We start from the raw sequence: 16,070 nt of genomic DNA, 5'->3' as shown, positions 1-16,070 counted from the left end.
CTTCGCCTGGAGGATCAAGCTAGTTTAGTACAGTCACAAAGCTCAGCCTTAGGACCTGCCCCACCAAAGTCAAAGTGAAAGTAAACTTTATTGTCATCTCTGCTATATACTGTACAGGTACATAGAGAGACGAGATGACATGGCTCCAGTTTTTTTCCAGTGCAGACGAGAGAAAGACATGTAACAAATAATACCTTGTTATAAAACAGGTTCAGTTGGACTGAATCCTACCTAAGATGATTTATTTTTAATTTAAATATAAAGATTATATGTCATTTTTGTTCTTCTTCGTTTATTGATACTTGGCAGCAGCTGGCAAAGCTGCTTACAGTTCCTCTTCTTATGTTTGCTGGTCTACTTTTTTCTATGCTGATTATAATGAACCTGCTTTAACTGTTGACCAAATGATGTGTGAGATTCAGTCATGTTGGATCATCTGTAATTTTCCAGTTGTGCACATGCAGTGTTCACATTACTTAAGTAATAGGCATTATTTTTACCTCCTAAAATTAAGCACAACTGGATTCATTACAAACTGGCATCCCATCCAAGGCACACCCCATCCTGTGCTATCTGGGACAGGCTATATCCCCTCCACCCCCATGCCCTTAACCAGGATAAGCAGTTGTAAGACACATGGATTTTTCATTGCACTCAATTTAGGACAACGCAATAAGTTAGATAACTAACATTACTAAGATCATCTGGAGTGCTCCCATGACGACAAAAAATCTGATTGAATTACCCGAGGGCCCAAACAGCCGGGATTTTGTCGGACCAGGCCAGCACAACCACGAGTCTTGCCCTCTGCTACCTGCACTGTTTCTCCATCCTCTCTATTTAAGCTACTGCCCTTCCTTGTCAAAGAGACCAAGGCAGAGGTGGGGCAGCCAGTAGTGAAAACTGGGCAAAGTTACCTGCAAGTGAAATTCACCATAATGGAAAGGCAAGATTTGGACAGAGAAAACAAAAAAGTATAGATACACAGCATGAATCATTTCAGGCATGTAGGCAATGAATCGGTTTGAAAATAGCAACAGCAGAAATTGGCATTTATATTATAATCAAGATGGACTGCAGTATAACTCCAGCTCAGCAGCACATCACTCTATTTACCTTTTACATTTAGCATAATCATGGCATATTGGACTAAACCAGACAGTGAATCTACAGTAAAAGTGCGTAACAAATTCAGTGTAATTGAAACAATAGGCAGCTTTCAAAACCATTGTGCCCCAGGTGAGCAGACAATATGTATTTTAAAACATTTATTTAATAATACTATCTTCTCTGTTCTCTGTTCATGCATTCTTCACCTCTGTCTGTGCCTCCCACAGCAGTGAAGAAGAGAATGAGATGCATATCCCTGTGATCCGAGACCTGCACATGAAGAACTTACTGTAAAAAAGGTGCTACATTTGAATACACAGTAAATTTAGAATCCTATTCACAGTCCGGTCAGAGTGAACAAAAAATCACTCCAGTCTCTGTAAAGCACACCGCGATGATGATCAGGTGTGATTATCGTGAAATCAGACATTCAGCACCTACAGAAATCATATGCATGCATATCGCCACCTAGAGGCTGGGGAGAGGTATCAAATGCATTACAAACAAATCAGCAGTAGAATGCAGATGTGATTTCACCGGCCACCACATGGGGGCGGCTGAACCTCTTCTTTCCCACCAACATGCTTCTTCTCATGCAGGTCCATGAGCGCTGCATTTAAGAACAGCGGGTGGATGTAATTGTGTGCTCAGGAGTGTCTGTTAGGGAACATCATTAATGTCAGGTGAGCCTCAGAAATCAGCCATGATATACATGGGGCAATAACTCAGTGAAGACCTGCCAGATGCACTTACTTGTTTTATTCAGACTGAAAAGTCCATTCCTAATGCTTTATTCATCAAGTCATATTGATTATATGCACATTTTACTAATTACCCATATGAGAATGCATGCATGACATATACATAACTCTGCCATAAATAGCCTAGAAGTCCATCGAGCAGGTTGGGGATGAGAGGATGCGGTCTAAGCTAACATCCATTATGGACAACACCTCCCACCCCCTGCATGAGACTGTACGAGCTCTGAGCAGCTCATTCAGCAATAGACTTCTACACCCACAGTGTAGGAAGGAGCGCTACCGCAGGTCATTCCTACCAGCGGCTGTCAGACATTATAACAGTTTAGCGTGAGTATTTTTTACTCATATATGTTTAACTGACATATCACATGCTGTAACCAGGATCATTCACACCCCACCCCACCCCCGCACTTGTGTACATATCTCTGTACATTTTGTACATATCTCTGTACATCTTTATTTATTTCCAAAACTTTTTGTACATTTGTATTTATATCTTTGTGTATCTACCTGCTCCTATTGTTCTATATTACGTTTTTGTGCAAGAGCTCTGTAACACCTAAATTTCTCATTCGTGGGATAATAAAGGTTTATTCTATTCTATTCTAAGTGGAGCATTGAAATAAATACACTTACCTTTCTGTAAACCTTCAAGCTTTTCACTCTAATGAGGTGAGTATTGCCGCGAGCTTGCAGGTGCACAGTGTCAGGCAGCTCACCCTTTAGCATGGTGCCTGGTGGCTGGAGATTTCATTGGTCCCAGAGTCACCCAGAGCTTAAGGCACTCTCTGTTCCTTTGCGTTAGCAGTGGCAGTTGACGCCAGGGAGTCAGGCGGTTGTGCTACCGCCGCTATCCCAGGCAGCCCCCATAGTCACAGAAAATCGGGCACATGTGGAATGGTGAGCTGCCACTGGTATGTGGGAAGATTCAGTCGCACACTAAGCAGCAGGATCACTATCGACTGCGGGCTGCTCTGAGGGCTGTGTGGCACGCCAGACACAGAAGCAACGGGCTGTCGGTCGCTGGGTGTTGAGAGGAGGCGGGGCCAATGGATGCTAATGAGCCTGAGTCTGCTGGAGGCGACAGAGGGAGGAAGGAGGGGCCAGGAACTAGCAGCACGCAACCAAGAGGCAATCAGGATTCAGGTGGCCACACTTTCGGCTTGCCTGGTGCTTCATAGGGCGTAAATTCAGAGTGACGGCAGCTCAGGCCCCCGAGGGACGCTCCCGCCAACCACTGCTCCCCACACAGACAAGCACAAGGCACGAGGTACTCAACTCACTCATAAATATTAAAGGGGCGGCAGCAGACAGCCCACAGCTTTAAGTTCATTGGTCGGTCATCAGAACATGCAGCTCTCAAGCTGAGAAAAGCAGCCTCCTGAAAAGGTGGTTAAATAATCGTCCGTGTGGCACACACTTGGACACCCCGAGGTAGGCTAGCCCAGGCTGGGGGTTTCCTGTGGACATCCAGACGCAAGCAATGGGAGGCGCTGCAGATTGGCCACACTCACCCATCCCCCAAGAAAACAAATCACATGGCCTTTGGGGTTTCAGTCAGTGTCGTGCCCTCCCCTAGGGCAGCTGTCCCCAGCCAGAGTGATTTACAAATGCTGCATTCGCTCCTGAAGCCAGGCTGCATTCTGAACAGACACTAGGCTGGAGGACGTGCAGGGAGCCGCCATTGTCCCTGTATCCATCACACTGTAATGTTGCTATAAGCATCACTAAAGCCAGCAGCTTGAAGTTGATATATTCCTGGAGGGATGAAGTGCTTAAAGTTAATGGGGAAAGGTTTTATAAAAAAATGCCGCAGTCTGAACATTTGCATTGATAGGATTGATTTAATATGTTTTATTGGGCAGCTTCAGCAGGCCTTAATATTTGCACCACTGATTGTTAGCATTTTATATCCATTTGAGGACGCTGTGGTACCATAGTAATTAAAATCTACACACTGGCTACCGGAAACAGTTGGTACATACTTTGCTTTTAGAATTTACTCCAGGTAATTGTAATGTAAATATATGGCCATGCAATAAAAGTCCATTTCCCAATACAGCCCAGCACCACGCTGGGAATTATAAAATCTTACTCAGCAAAATAATACCACTTGCAATAATTACACATTAAAAACACCTAAAATTTCCCATAAATACAAAAGCTGGAAATGTAATAAATTATTATAATATCATTAAGATATTAAATTATCTTATTATAGGAAGCAAAACAACTATTTACTACGTGTTTGAATTCAGTAGGGAAATGGCTTAACTAGTTATTGAATGAAGTGTAAATTCAGACAAAAATTTACCATGGTAGCCTAAAATACCACCAAATAATGCACAAAAATCAGTCTCATAAGGATAACAAGAATAAGAATGATGCAATAAAGACCATTTTATATTCAGACTGTGGGCAGCAACAATCATTTTTCAAAAATTGTTGTAACAAGTTGACACATTTACATTATATGTAATTTATTCAGCTGATTCCAATTAATTAAATGAAAAAACAGCTAGTGAATGTATGTCCCTACGTGTCTGTTGGGTGGTCCTGTTTCTCACCTGGTAACTATCTTGTAGCATGTTCTCCGTGCGTCATGCAAGATTCTTAACAGAGTCTAAAGATAACTGGCATCTCTAAATTGCACATAGCTTGTGTGTGTGTGCATTTGATTAATATTACATTGTGGGGATCTTACATTACAGTTATAATTACATATAATAACACTGGACAACTACCTAATCATGCAGTTTGACTATAGTTAATAAAATAATCAATGTATCAATATCCAAAAAGCAAAAATATTCATGGGGCAAGCCTACTGCTTTAAAATACACGATTAGTGCTAATGTGCATGAAGAACTCAAAACAGCTAATATCCATCCATCCATTTTCCAAACCGCTTATCCTACTGGGTCGCGGGGGGTGCGGAGCCTATCCTGGAAGCAATGGGCACGAGGCAGGGAACAACCCAGGATGGGGGGCCAGCCCATGGCAGATAGCTAATATCCCTGGGAGAAATTACAGGAAAATGTCAATAAGATCAGATCATCTTAGGATAAAGCAGGTGGTTCTCAATTCTGTTCTCACCCCCCCCCGCCAGAATGTTTTTATTCCAACTCTACCTGAATCAGGCTCATATGGTCCTTAATAGGCTATTGACAAATGTGGCAGGTTGAAAGCAGAGAAAGCAGTGTGGGTTGGAATGAAAACATTCTGGTGGAGGGGGGGGGGGGCACCAGGAACAGGACTGAGGATTACTAGGCTAAAGTAAGCTTGGGAATCTTGAGGTTGGTTATTAAATAACGACTCAGGTGTAACTAACACTAGGCACTGAGACACCCCGCGGCCTGTACTCAGTAATGAGGAAGAGTGGACCTGAGGAAGAGCTGGCTCACGGCCCTATTTTTACTGGCTTCTGCAATCACCAAGAAAAAGGTAAAGTATTAAGTTCAAGTCTATGAACAGGAACATGTTTTTGCTCACAGTTACAGTTGAAATTAAAATATCTGTAAGTTAAAAAAAAAAATCTGCATGTATTTTCAAAGAGAGGAAAAGTAAAATCCGACAAGTGGTGCTTGTTAGATATTGTTGTACTTTTCTTTGTCATTGAATAATGCCCCCTGCTTTCATGTGCAGCTCGAACTCGGCCCTCCACAGAACAGAAATGCCCAGGCCTGGGGTAGAGGGTGCTGCAGGGTCTCTGGGGAAGAGACTCCGCATGGTGTGAAGATCTGCTTCTCAATACCGGAGAATGATGACACACTTACTGTGGTACCTTTAAATGTCTTAAAAGCCCCCATCCCCCACTGTCAGCTTGTAACCTAAGGATGACACCCATGAATTATTGAGACATACGGTGTATTTTCTTTAACGCTGCCCTTGAAGCTTTTAAGACATTTTGCTCGTCATGCCCCGCACGAAGCCGTGTCATGCATTTCTATTCTCACCCCGTTCGTTTCAGTCACCATCTGTTATTGTGCAGACAAACAGTGAGAAAAAAGTGTGGAAAATGGATGTGGAAAACAAGTGAGTGCGGAGTGTTTGGGGCAACGTGTGTTTATGACATTTTACACCTACCTGAGGATGAACACCTTTTCCTCTTTGCACCTTCACACACACACACACAGACACACACACACACAGACACACAGACACAGACACACACACATGTTGGTGTACCTATATAAATGGGAACCTTCCATTTAATTCTATGGGAAAAACCCTAATCCCAATCATGACACCCTTAAACCCTACCCAGCCCTAACCTTAACCATAAGTAACCTAATAAAATATGAGAACTTTTTAGTTTTTTATTGCATTCACAGATCTTTGTGTCGACCATAAAATTGGTCCACCACAATGTCAAAATAACAGGTTTTTAATACATTGTGGGGAACATTGGTCCCTACAATGTAACATATACTTAACACACACACACACACACACAACAAACAAGCTGCACACCCTATTCCTGGTCGCAGGTCCTATAATAATTAGGCTGGGTAGACTGAACACCAAACAACATAAAATACTCTTAGAATCAGCGTTATTTAACCCTACTGCAAAATCAATTCCTCCACGCATCTTTTAACAAGTGGCCACAGCTCTTAGTCAAAGCGGCAGTGATGAAATAGAGGTGGGGGGAAGATTTTACCCATGAACCAGCCAGCTCTGGGAAATGAATAAATCATACCACTCAACATTTGCAAACAAATATTATTCACACTTGGCTGGGCGCAAAACAAAAAAAAAAAACAACTCTAGCAAATCTCTTCTCCTTTATCTTCTCGATTGCAATTCCTGTCACTTAACTGGTAGCCCAGGATCTTCCGCGCCACTTCAGGTCTGCTCCTTCGCAGCAAATGTCAAACATCATCAAACATCAACTTAATGCTGCTCAAGAAACAGGATCCTGCTCAATGGTGTATGCGTTGCTTTCCATAAAAGAATACCTGTAATTCATTTCGTTGAAATACAATAAAATAAACACTATTTCATTATTGTTTGTTATATTATAGCTATGCTGAAGAGTTTAAATCCAAATTATTAGTCAATTGTGCTACTAGCATGAGCGCAATACTACCATATATTGTACTCATCCAGTGCCATAATTATCCTCATAATTTAAACTGTTGTTATAATGTTTGTATTTTATTGCAGCCTGTTTTAATGGTTGCAAATTTTGCATAATAATAACTGTATATGCTGTGAAATAATTCGTATTTACATGATAAGTAACCGCACCAGTCACATAAAATTCATCAATACAATGATGTTGGCATTTTAGGGAAAGATTGGGAAATACAATTATAGATAAAACATGTATAACAAAACCCCAGACAGTAAGACTACGACACTGTCACCTCCTAAGTACTACTCGAGCTGTTCGAGGGGTCCTTCCAACGCTGACGATCTTGTCGATCAACTTCCACACACTTTACACACATTAGGTGAGGCCACTAGTGAGGCTGAACTGGAACTTGTGTTCCAGATGGTTGAGCAGGCATTTGGTAGCAGTCTTGACTATGTTGCTCCATTAAAACGAAAAACGACTTAGAGACAAGAAACAAGCACCTTGGTATACAGACACGGGAGCGTAAGCAAGCCACACATAAGCTGAAATGTAAGTGCCGCATCACTAAGCTAATGTTTCGGCTTGCCTGGGAAGAAAAGGTCTCAAAATACACACATGCCCTACCTAGCTCCAGACTCTCCAGAAAATAACAAAACCAATCCCAGATTCTTATTTGGTGCTATGTCACATCTGACAAGGAATCGTGCATCACTGAACTCACAGGTTCCAGTGACGCTTAGCAGTGATGATTTTATTGCACATTTTGATAACAATATAACCAATATTAGAAAGATGATTCAGAGCATTACGTGGGCTGCTCATGACATTCAGACACCTGCCTCTACTCTGCTACGTCTGATAAAATAAATAATAAGGTATCTGAGTTCTTGTCTTTAATAAGTGAATCTGATCTACTAGAAATCTTTAATGAAACCTACAACCTGTTTGTTAGATAACATAACTGCAATGCTGTTTAAAGAGACTGAACCACTAATAAGTAGCACAACGCTTAATATGATGAACTCATCTTTAAGACTGGAGCATGTCTCAGGTTCACCCTAGGCTGCTGTTATCAGAGCTATTCTTAAGAAACTAAACCTGGATCCCACGGATTTGCCTGATTACAGAACTACTGTATTCACAACCTTCCATTTATTCCCAAAATCTTAGACAAAGTAGTTTCTAACTCTATCTCTGTTCATGCAAAAAAAAAAAAACATTAATGAAATGTTCCAGTCAGAGTTTAGGCCAAATCATAGCACTGAAACTGCACTAGCGAGATTCATGAATGCCTTGCTTATGGATGCTGCCGGTGGTTGCATATCCCTGTTCGTTCTGTTGGATCTAAGTGCAGCATTAGATACTTTTGACCCCGACATTTTATTGGCAAGGCTAGAGCCTTTAGTTGGTGCTAATAGGCAGACACTGTCCTGATTGTGCTCATATCTAACTGACCATCACCAGTTTGATCATATGAACGATGAATACTCTAATTACATCAGAGTGAGGTATGGTGTCCTGCAAGGTTCTGTTCCTGGGCCCACTACTGTTCACCTTATACATGCTGCCCCTTTGTGATATTATTAGGAAATATAGTGGGAGTATTCATTGTTATGCGGACAACACATCTCTTAAAACAGATGAGTTGCCTCAGCTCTTAAAGATTGAGGGATGCTTGGATGAGGTTAGAAAGTGAATGCCTAGTAACTTCCTTTTGTTAAATCCTTGTTAAGCCCAGGGTGCTGTCGATAGCTTAAAGCTTGATGACTGCCTAGCTAATGTAAGCACAGTGGTTAAAAGCCTTAGTGTTACTATTGACTCAGTTTAACATGGTTAAATTAACTTTCTTTCATCCAAGGAATATTTCAAAACATAGAACATTGCTTTTGTATCAGGATGCAGCCGTTATAACCTCTACACTTGATTACTGCAATGCCCTGATGGTTGGGTGCACTTCTGCATAATTAAATAAACTCCATTTGATTCAAAATGCTGCAGTGAGTGTCCTAACAAGGACTAGGAAACAAACAGGCAAATCAGGCCTGTACTGGCCTCACCCCACTGGCTCCCAGTTAGGTCCCATATTGACTACAAAGTAATACTGCTTACCTATAAGGCACTGAATTGTCTAGCATGAGTAGTTTACTGGCTCTATATAGCCCCCCTCATTTGCTTCACTTTCAAGGTGGGGTGGGGGGGGCTACCTGGTGCTGCCTAGAGTAGAACGATCTTCATTTGGCTGGAGAACATTCTGTTACAGGGCTCCTAAGTCTACCAGCAAACATCCAAAATTCAGACCCACTCCTGATATTTAAGTCAAGGCCAAAAACTCACTTGTTTAGTCTAGAATAGGACGACAACGCTGATAGCCAGTTCATAACCTCCAAGGTTATAGGGTGCAGAGTGGAGTTGGCTGAGGGTCAGTGTCACTGACTTTGGATGAACTGTTACTCTGGTCTCACATGTCCCATGTGTTGTTGGACTGCTGCTGCTGTGAAATGGCAAGCTAATGACATAATATGTGTTATAAACATAAAGGTGCATGCAAAAAAATTTTGAATTCTGCAGTAACTGCGTAATTGTGGCGTGTGGCTGATTCTTTCATATGGAGTAGATCAAGTGACTGCGCATGTGTCCAAACAGAAGTTTGTATTCTACATCAGTTATGTTTGATTTAGTGTATTGTTCATTTGCGTCGACACTTTGCCTTCTGGGATATGTATTATACATATATATGCACTCCAGGGTTAGTGGTTTGAATCCGTGTGTGGGGTTAGCTCCCTGTGTCGTGTAGACTTGTACCCATAGCCCAGGGCCACTTCTAGCCAATGTGGCTCCCTAGGCGAGCATCACTGCCAGTGCCCCCCGCCTGAGGCAAAGTGAAATTGGCTGGCAAGTCGAAGCCCCCTTAGAAGCTGACACCCTAAAGCAGCTGCCTATGTCTTCCAATAGGATTGACTGATGCTGTCATAGCCCAGAAACACGCAGTTAGGTGAAGCGGTTTGTCTAAATTGCCCGTAATGCATGACGGAGAGTGTGTGGGGCCTTGTTCCCTACAGTACCTGAGACAGGATTCAGGCCCCCGATGACTCTGACCAGTTAGGGGCTTGTGCTGATTACAGCGTGTTGCTGCACCCACCACATGACAAACCACCTCAGAGATGAGACCTTCAGTGCAGCCGTGCAGTGGGTGACACCTCAGCACCACGCTAGTCCGAATGGACCAGTGTGAGTTTTTTCCGGTGGCTGGAGTGCCAATCCTGCCACCAACCCCCAATTTTCCCTGTAAGTTGGAGGACCTCCTTATAGGGCTGGATGTAGATTAACGTCATACCCAGGACGACTCTGACCTGGATAAGTAGCAAAAAGGATTATTAATTAATAGGTTTTAAACACACACACACAAGTTGGTCTTCCTACCTAAATGGGGACCGTCCATTCATTTCTATGGGAAAAACCCTAATCCTTTAATGACAAAATGAAGTCTTTAGCTTTTTTCGTTCATTATATGACACATTACAAATGTACCTTTTAAACGGTGAATTTGACTGGGAATAGTGAGCACGTAAAACTTCAAATTTCATTCATAAAGGTATTCATAATTAAAGAAACACGCATAAGTAGCAACATACTTTTCTCTTCATCTGCTTTTTAAATTCATTTTATAAAATGTAAATTATGCAGAAAGTTTGGTCTAAAGTCAATGTATAGGTCAAGAAGGTCTCATTAATTTTCCCAGCCATGTGTTACATTCACAAATACAAACGTGTAGAATATAATGCTGCCTGACTGCATCGCAAAGTTGCCCGCAATTATTGCTCAACTTCTTGATACATAAGTAGTGAAGGAATGCAGGAACAACTGTCTGTCACTATAAATGTAATGTAACCACTATCTGCAGCTTATTTTCTCCCTGCTGTTTCTCCCTATTATTTCACTTTTTGCATTGTAACTTGTTCAGCCCATTTCCCTTCCATCCATTAAACAGTCATAGTACTTACTTATTTATAGTCATTTTGTGTTTGTACATTTTGGCATTTATTCATTTAAGGCATATACAAATTCGAGCCTGTTATAGACTGCCTACCAGGGAGCATACCAGCCTGTTACAGACTGCCTACCAGGGAAAATCCTCTTATGCTCTTTAATGTTTTTGTACTTGAACAATTATTTTAATGATAGCCAGTTGCCGGGACAAACAGAAGGGTACTTGCCTGACTGCATTGTGCCAAGTGTAAAGTTTGGTGGAGGAGGGATTATGGTGTGGGGCTGTTTTTCAGGGGTTGGGCTTGGCCCCTTAGTTCCAGTGAAAGGAATTCTTAATGCTGCAGCATTCAAAGCCATTTTGGACAATTTCATGCTCCCAACTTTGTGGGAACAGTCTGGGGATGGCCCCTTCCTATTACAACATGACACCAGTGCACAAAGAATGGTCCATAAGGGCATGGATGAGCAAGTCAAGTGTGGAAGAACTTGACTGGCCTGCACAGAGTCCTGACCTCAACCCGATAGAACACCTTTGGGATGAATTAGAGCAGAGACTGCGAGCCAGGCCTTCTCGTCCAGCATCAGTGCCTGACTTCACAAATGCTGCCCTGGAAGAATGGTCAAAAATTCCATTATTTTACCTTGTGGACACCCTTCCCAGAAGAGCTGAAGCTGTTATAGCTGTAAAGGGTGAGCCAACTCCATTAAAGTCTATGTATTAAGAATTGGATGTCATAAAAGTTCATGTGTATGTAAAGGCAGGTGTCCCCATACTTTTGGCATTATAATGGAAATAGACACAGACACACTCAGTCACACAGGGTCATGTAATCATCTTTTTTGGGACCACTCATTAATTCCTATGGGAAAAATGCTAATGCTAACTATGACAACCTTAACCCCCACCCTGCCCTAACCATAACCACATGTAACCAAACAAAATACAAGAGTTTTTGCATTTTTAGTTTTTTCATTGCAGTCACATATTTTTATAAAACAGAATTTTCCCATATGGAGACCGGGAAACTGGTCCCCATAAGGTAAAAAAAAAAAACGGGTATTCATCACGTTGCGGGGACATTTGGTACCCCAAGGAAATGTATACCTGGACCACACACACACACACACACACACACACACACACGATGGATGGATGGTGCATGTACCTCACAAGCATCACATGTGCCAGTGTGCCAGGGCCTGAAGTCAAGGTACCCGCCAGGACCCAGACGCAGCACAGAACAGAAGCAAACAGACTCTTAGCGTCATGAGGAAGAGGGAGGAATAGTGTAGGGGGCAGGAGCTGCTGGCTGCATTCTAACATTTCAGCAACCTACACTTCATCCAAGTGAGGAACAGGTGCTGGAAGGAACAGGAAATGACCCAGGGGGTGGTGACAGGGGTCCCCATAACCAGCTGGCTATGGAGAGCGAAGGGAAGGTTACAAGCAAAGAGAAATCTGACTTCAAATCAGTGGACAAGGCCAGAGGTATGACTTACACAGGGGGTAAAGTAACGGATGGAGGCTGCTGCTCTCTCGTTTTATTGGTTCTTTCTTTGTTTGCTTTTACTGTAGTTTTATGGTGCAGGTATCTGGACACCTGCTCCTGGCAGAGCGCACTGCGTGACCTTGGATTAAGACGTGACTCCAGCATCATGAAGGCGAACTGCAGAGGGGCCACCCTGCCCACTGGATGGAGGGGCGCTGCAGGGTCACGTGCTGCTTCATTTCACACCCTGAAGGAGAACAGCATGGCCTCCAGCTTTTTTGGACAACAAGTGAGGCGGGAAGCTGCTTCGGGCTTTGTCACCATGAAAGATCACTTCAACTCTGATTCTCAGATGAAAATAAAGAAAATGATATTGGTTATATCAATGCACACGTCACATAACCCCACTTACTGGAAACACAGTGAGTGATACATTGTTAATTATTTTTCCATATTTATTAAGTATTTCCTTTTCTATTTTAAATACAAATCCGTGTCAACATAACTTATTGCTTTTGTTTTCGAGATCTGACCACAGGTATACACACATTTAGTAGAATATGAGAACAGTATACCATGTTCCTAATGAAATTGCCTAATAGAGAGAAGCCCATGTAGAATCATCGAGAATCATTACGTACCACAACACATATTTTAAGTGAAAAGACAGCAAATCTTATTAGCCGCCCTTAATATATTCATCATAATTAATCGGTTTAACGCCTTCTAGTGGCGACCAATGGTACATGATCTATGAAAAAAAAATCCACTTCGTTTAAATCCTGTTTCATAAAACAGATTAATAACGGGCCTGCAAACAAAGCAAGTGTGAGCTACACATCGCTGCTCTGTATTTTTCTTTCTTCTATTGTTCTCTACACATTCTTATATGGCGCTTTGAAGAATTCTCAGCAAGGTAACATACACAATCAAAATAAATTAATTTCCCAGTGTAACTGATCAAAGGCACTTGACTAATAGAAGTCTCGTTTTCTCAATTTGTTTAAGTGTTTGGAAACACTCAGAGCCAAGTACAATCAAATCAAAATTGCGTTAAAATTAACAATTCATTCATCATACCAATGCAAATATGTGTGGTGTAACGCAATAAGAATTCATATTGGAGGCAAGGCTGTGAGCATCAGTAACGTCTTACAACATAATTATATCTACATATCCCAATACCACTCATTGAATACGACTGGTATTTTAAAATTCCTCATTTACACTGATTTTCTTTGCGTTATGAGAGCAAATACCAGTAAAAATTCACACTGGAAAACTGCTGAAAACGTGTTCGCTAGTATATATATATATAAATAAATGAACAAACAAATATATAAATAAGGCATACCCCGCTAAAAGTTAATAACCCACAACTGAGTGCCCTTGATCAGTATGCACGGTGCGTCGCTCCGCCTCCACACCAGTGCATGCAAGTCAATGGCTGCATTTCCTAGTCCAGGCATGACTCTCGGCTCTTATAAGCCGCAGTTAGTGCCGATGCCCTCCTCCCTTTCCACAATCGTCCCGTGTAATCGCCCTCTGAGAGGGCGGCAGGATAGGAAAACAATCGGCGCCTTTATATCACCTGCAGGATTCTGCGGTTCTGTCCCCCTGCAAGAGCTGTACTGAAGGAAACCTGCCTGTAATACCGGGTTCCTAAATAAATACTGTGCAAACGACATCAATCCAAGGCTTTGCTCTTTAAAATACCAGGGAGTATTCTTACATTTTCATCCCACGGTCTAACAGAAAGTCACAAACAGCTCTCACAAAATATACGTTTCCTATCGGCAACAGGTTTGGTAAATTTGAGAAACTAGTGTTAAAAATTCTTGCTAGTCTCCTAACATTCCGATAATTAAGATCACACCTGTCAGGAAAAAAACAAACATTTATCTCAATTTATCTGTGTATGTTGAACACATACACAATGACTCCTTGCGCTAAAACAGAAAATCCATACAGACTGTATTGTTAGTATTAGCATAGTAGATACATTTTTACACCATAGATGCATGATAACTAATTTATAGGTATATTCCTGAGATATAATCATTTAATCATTGGAAGGAAACAGGCATGTTTATATGAAATCCATCCATCCATCTATCTATCACTTTCCAACTGCTGACCCAGTACAGGGTGGCAATGTAATACATTTATTCAGTATATAATGCAAAACCAGTGCATACTGTGTATACTTAGTCTGATTAGCCATGTGAAAAGATGGATCTACTGACCTGTGGGTTTTTTTGTTTTTTTTTGGGGGGGGTGGGACAGAGGATATCTGCATTTTAATTGGTTTATAAAGTGATGCATTTTCCTTTGAATTATCTCTCATAACATGCTGACATTGATTTAAATTGAGAGCAGCGGGCTACAATTACATGAAATGTATGACTAATTAAAAAACTAAGTTAAATTAAAACTAAATCCTAAATAACAAAACTAAACAACAAATGTGACACAGTATTTATTTCATATGCATGTGTGTCTTTCAGCTAAGGCAACTAAGGTGTGTGCATCAGCAATTTTAATGGAGTAAATGGAACTATATTGATGGAGCTGCTGAGATGAACAATGGGGTAAAAGGATGGAGACGGGGCACATTGTAATGTGTGAATTATGCATACATTGAGGAAATTCAAGGTTCTCCCTTCAGTTCCACTACAGAGCTCTGTCCTATGATCAACCCCCAGCCATCTGCTCACAAGTTCACTCTTCTCACCAGCAGACCATTCAAGCAGATGGATCTCTGCTCGTATTTAACAGTGGTCACCCTTTGTGCTGAAACCTCCAGTAGCGAGGTGGGGAGATGGTGCATTTTGCTCTCAGCTTGCTATCTGCTGTCCATCAACACTGAGACATTGGTTCTCCTGGAGTCCCACGTAGACACAATGTAACATCAGGATCAGGTGGCTTATGTGTCACCATAACAAGACAGGTGTGTAGAAAAGTGAAGCATATGTGTGTTGGTCACAGTCTTCTTGCACTCTGTGTGGGTTAATTTCCCAGAGGCTCCTTCTCATCCTCCAGCCTCTAAACTCTGATGCTATTGGTTATTTTTGCTGTCATTCGACTCGTGTGTGTATAGAGAAAAATTATTAGTGTTCAATTTAGGACACTCCCCCCCATTCCGACAACGTCTCAGATTACAACAGTGGGAGTACAGCTGGTCAGCTTTCGACTATCCAGTCTGCCAGCTGAATTCAACGAGTCAGGCAATTAACAAGCTTGCTAGGGGGCCTATACTTAAGTAGCACTTAGTGTTAACACTGCATATTTTTCACTTAAATCTGTAAATAAGTAACAAAATGACTACAACTCTAAATACAAGTGAAAGAATATATATAAAAGGAACTGCGTACAGATTTTAATTAAACTGTCACAATGTAAATTTTGGGTTCGCAGGGAATATTCAAAAGGTCTCCTCTCATGTTTTGAGAGGTATACATGGTTTGGCAGGTTTGTTGAGCAAGCATTTGTCCAACATTGCAGCTGTGGTGTGAAACGTGATACACTGGAATGCCAGTATGAACAGGGTTTATGATGTGGTAGTGCTTCACTTTAGTGTCTGGAGAACAAATGTATCTTGATAATGCATTTATATCAGAATGTAATTTGTGTGTGTGA

The 16,070-nt window shown here is 41.7% G+C and overlaps 1 long non-coding RNA gene across 2 annotated transcripts; it reads right to left on the bottom strand.

Moving 5' to 3' along the window:
- Positions 1–1,035: 1,035 nt before the first annotated feature.
- Positions 1,036–2,910, bottom strand: LOC125745873 (uncharacterized). 2 transcript variants are annotated; one of them, XR_007398798.1, is made up of 3 exons: positions 2,508–2,910; positions 1,612–1,767; positions 1,036–1,380 (listed from the first exon to the last, which is right to left on the bottom strand). It is a non-coding gene; the product is annotated as an uncharacterized LOC125745873 (long non-coding RNA). The 2 variants fall into 2 exon arrangements; XR_007398796.1 differs by having other exon boundaries at positions 1,036–1,767.
- Positions 2,911–16,070: the final 13,160 nt, after the last annotated feature.

The sequence above is a fragment of the Brienomyrus brachyistius genome, chromosome 1 (genome assembly GCF_023856365.1).
Source record: "Brienomyrus brachyistius isolate T26 chromosome 1, BBRACH_0.4, whole genome shotgun sequence".
NCBI classification, from domain to species: domain Eukaryota; kingdom Metazoa; phylum Chordata; class Actinopteri; order Osteoglossiformes; family Mormyridae; genus Brienomyrus; species Brienomyrus brachyistius.
Note: the sequence above shows the minus strand (reverse complement) of the source record. Positions and strands in the feature narration are given on the sequence as shown.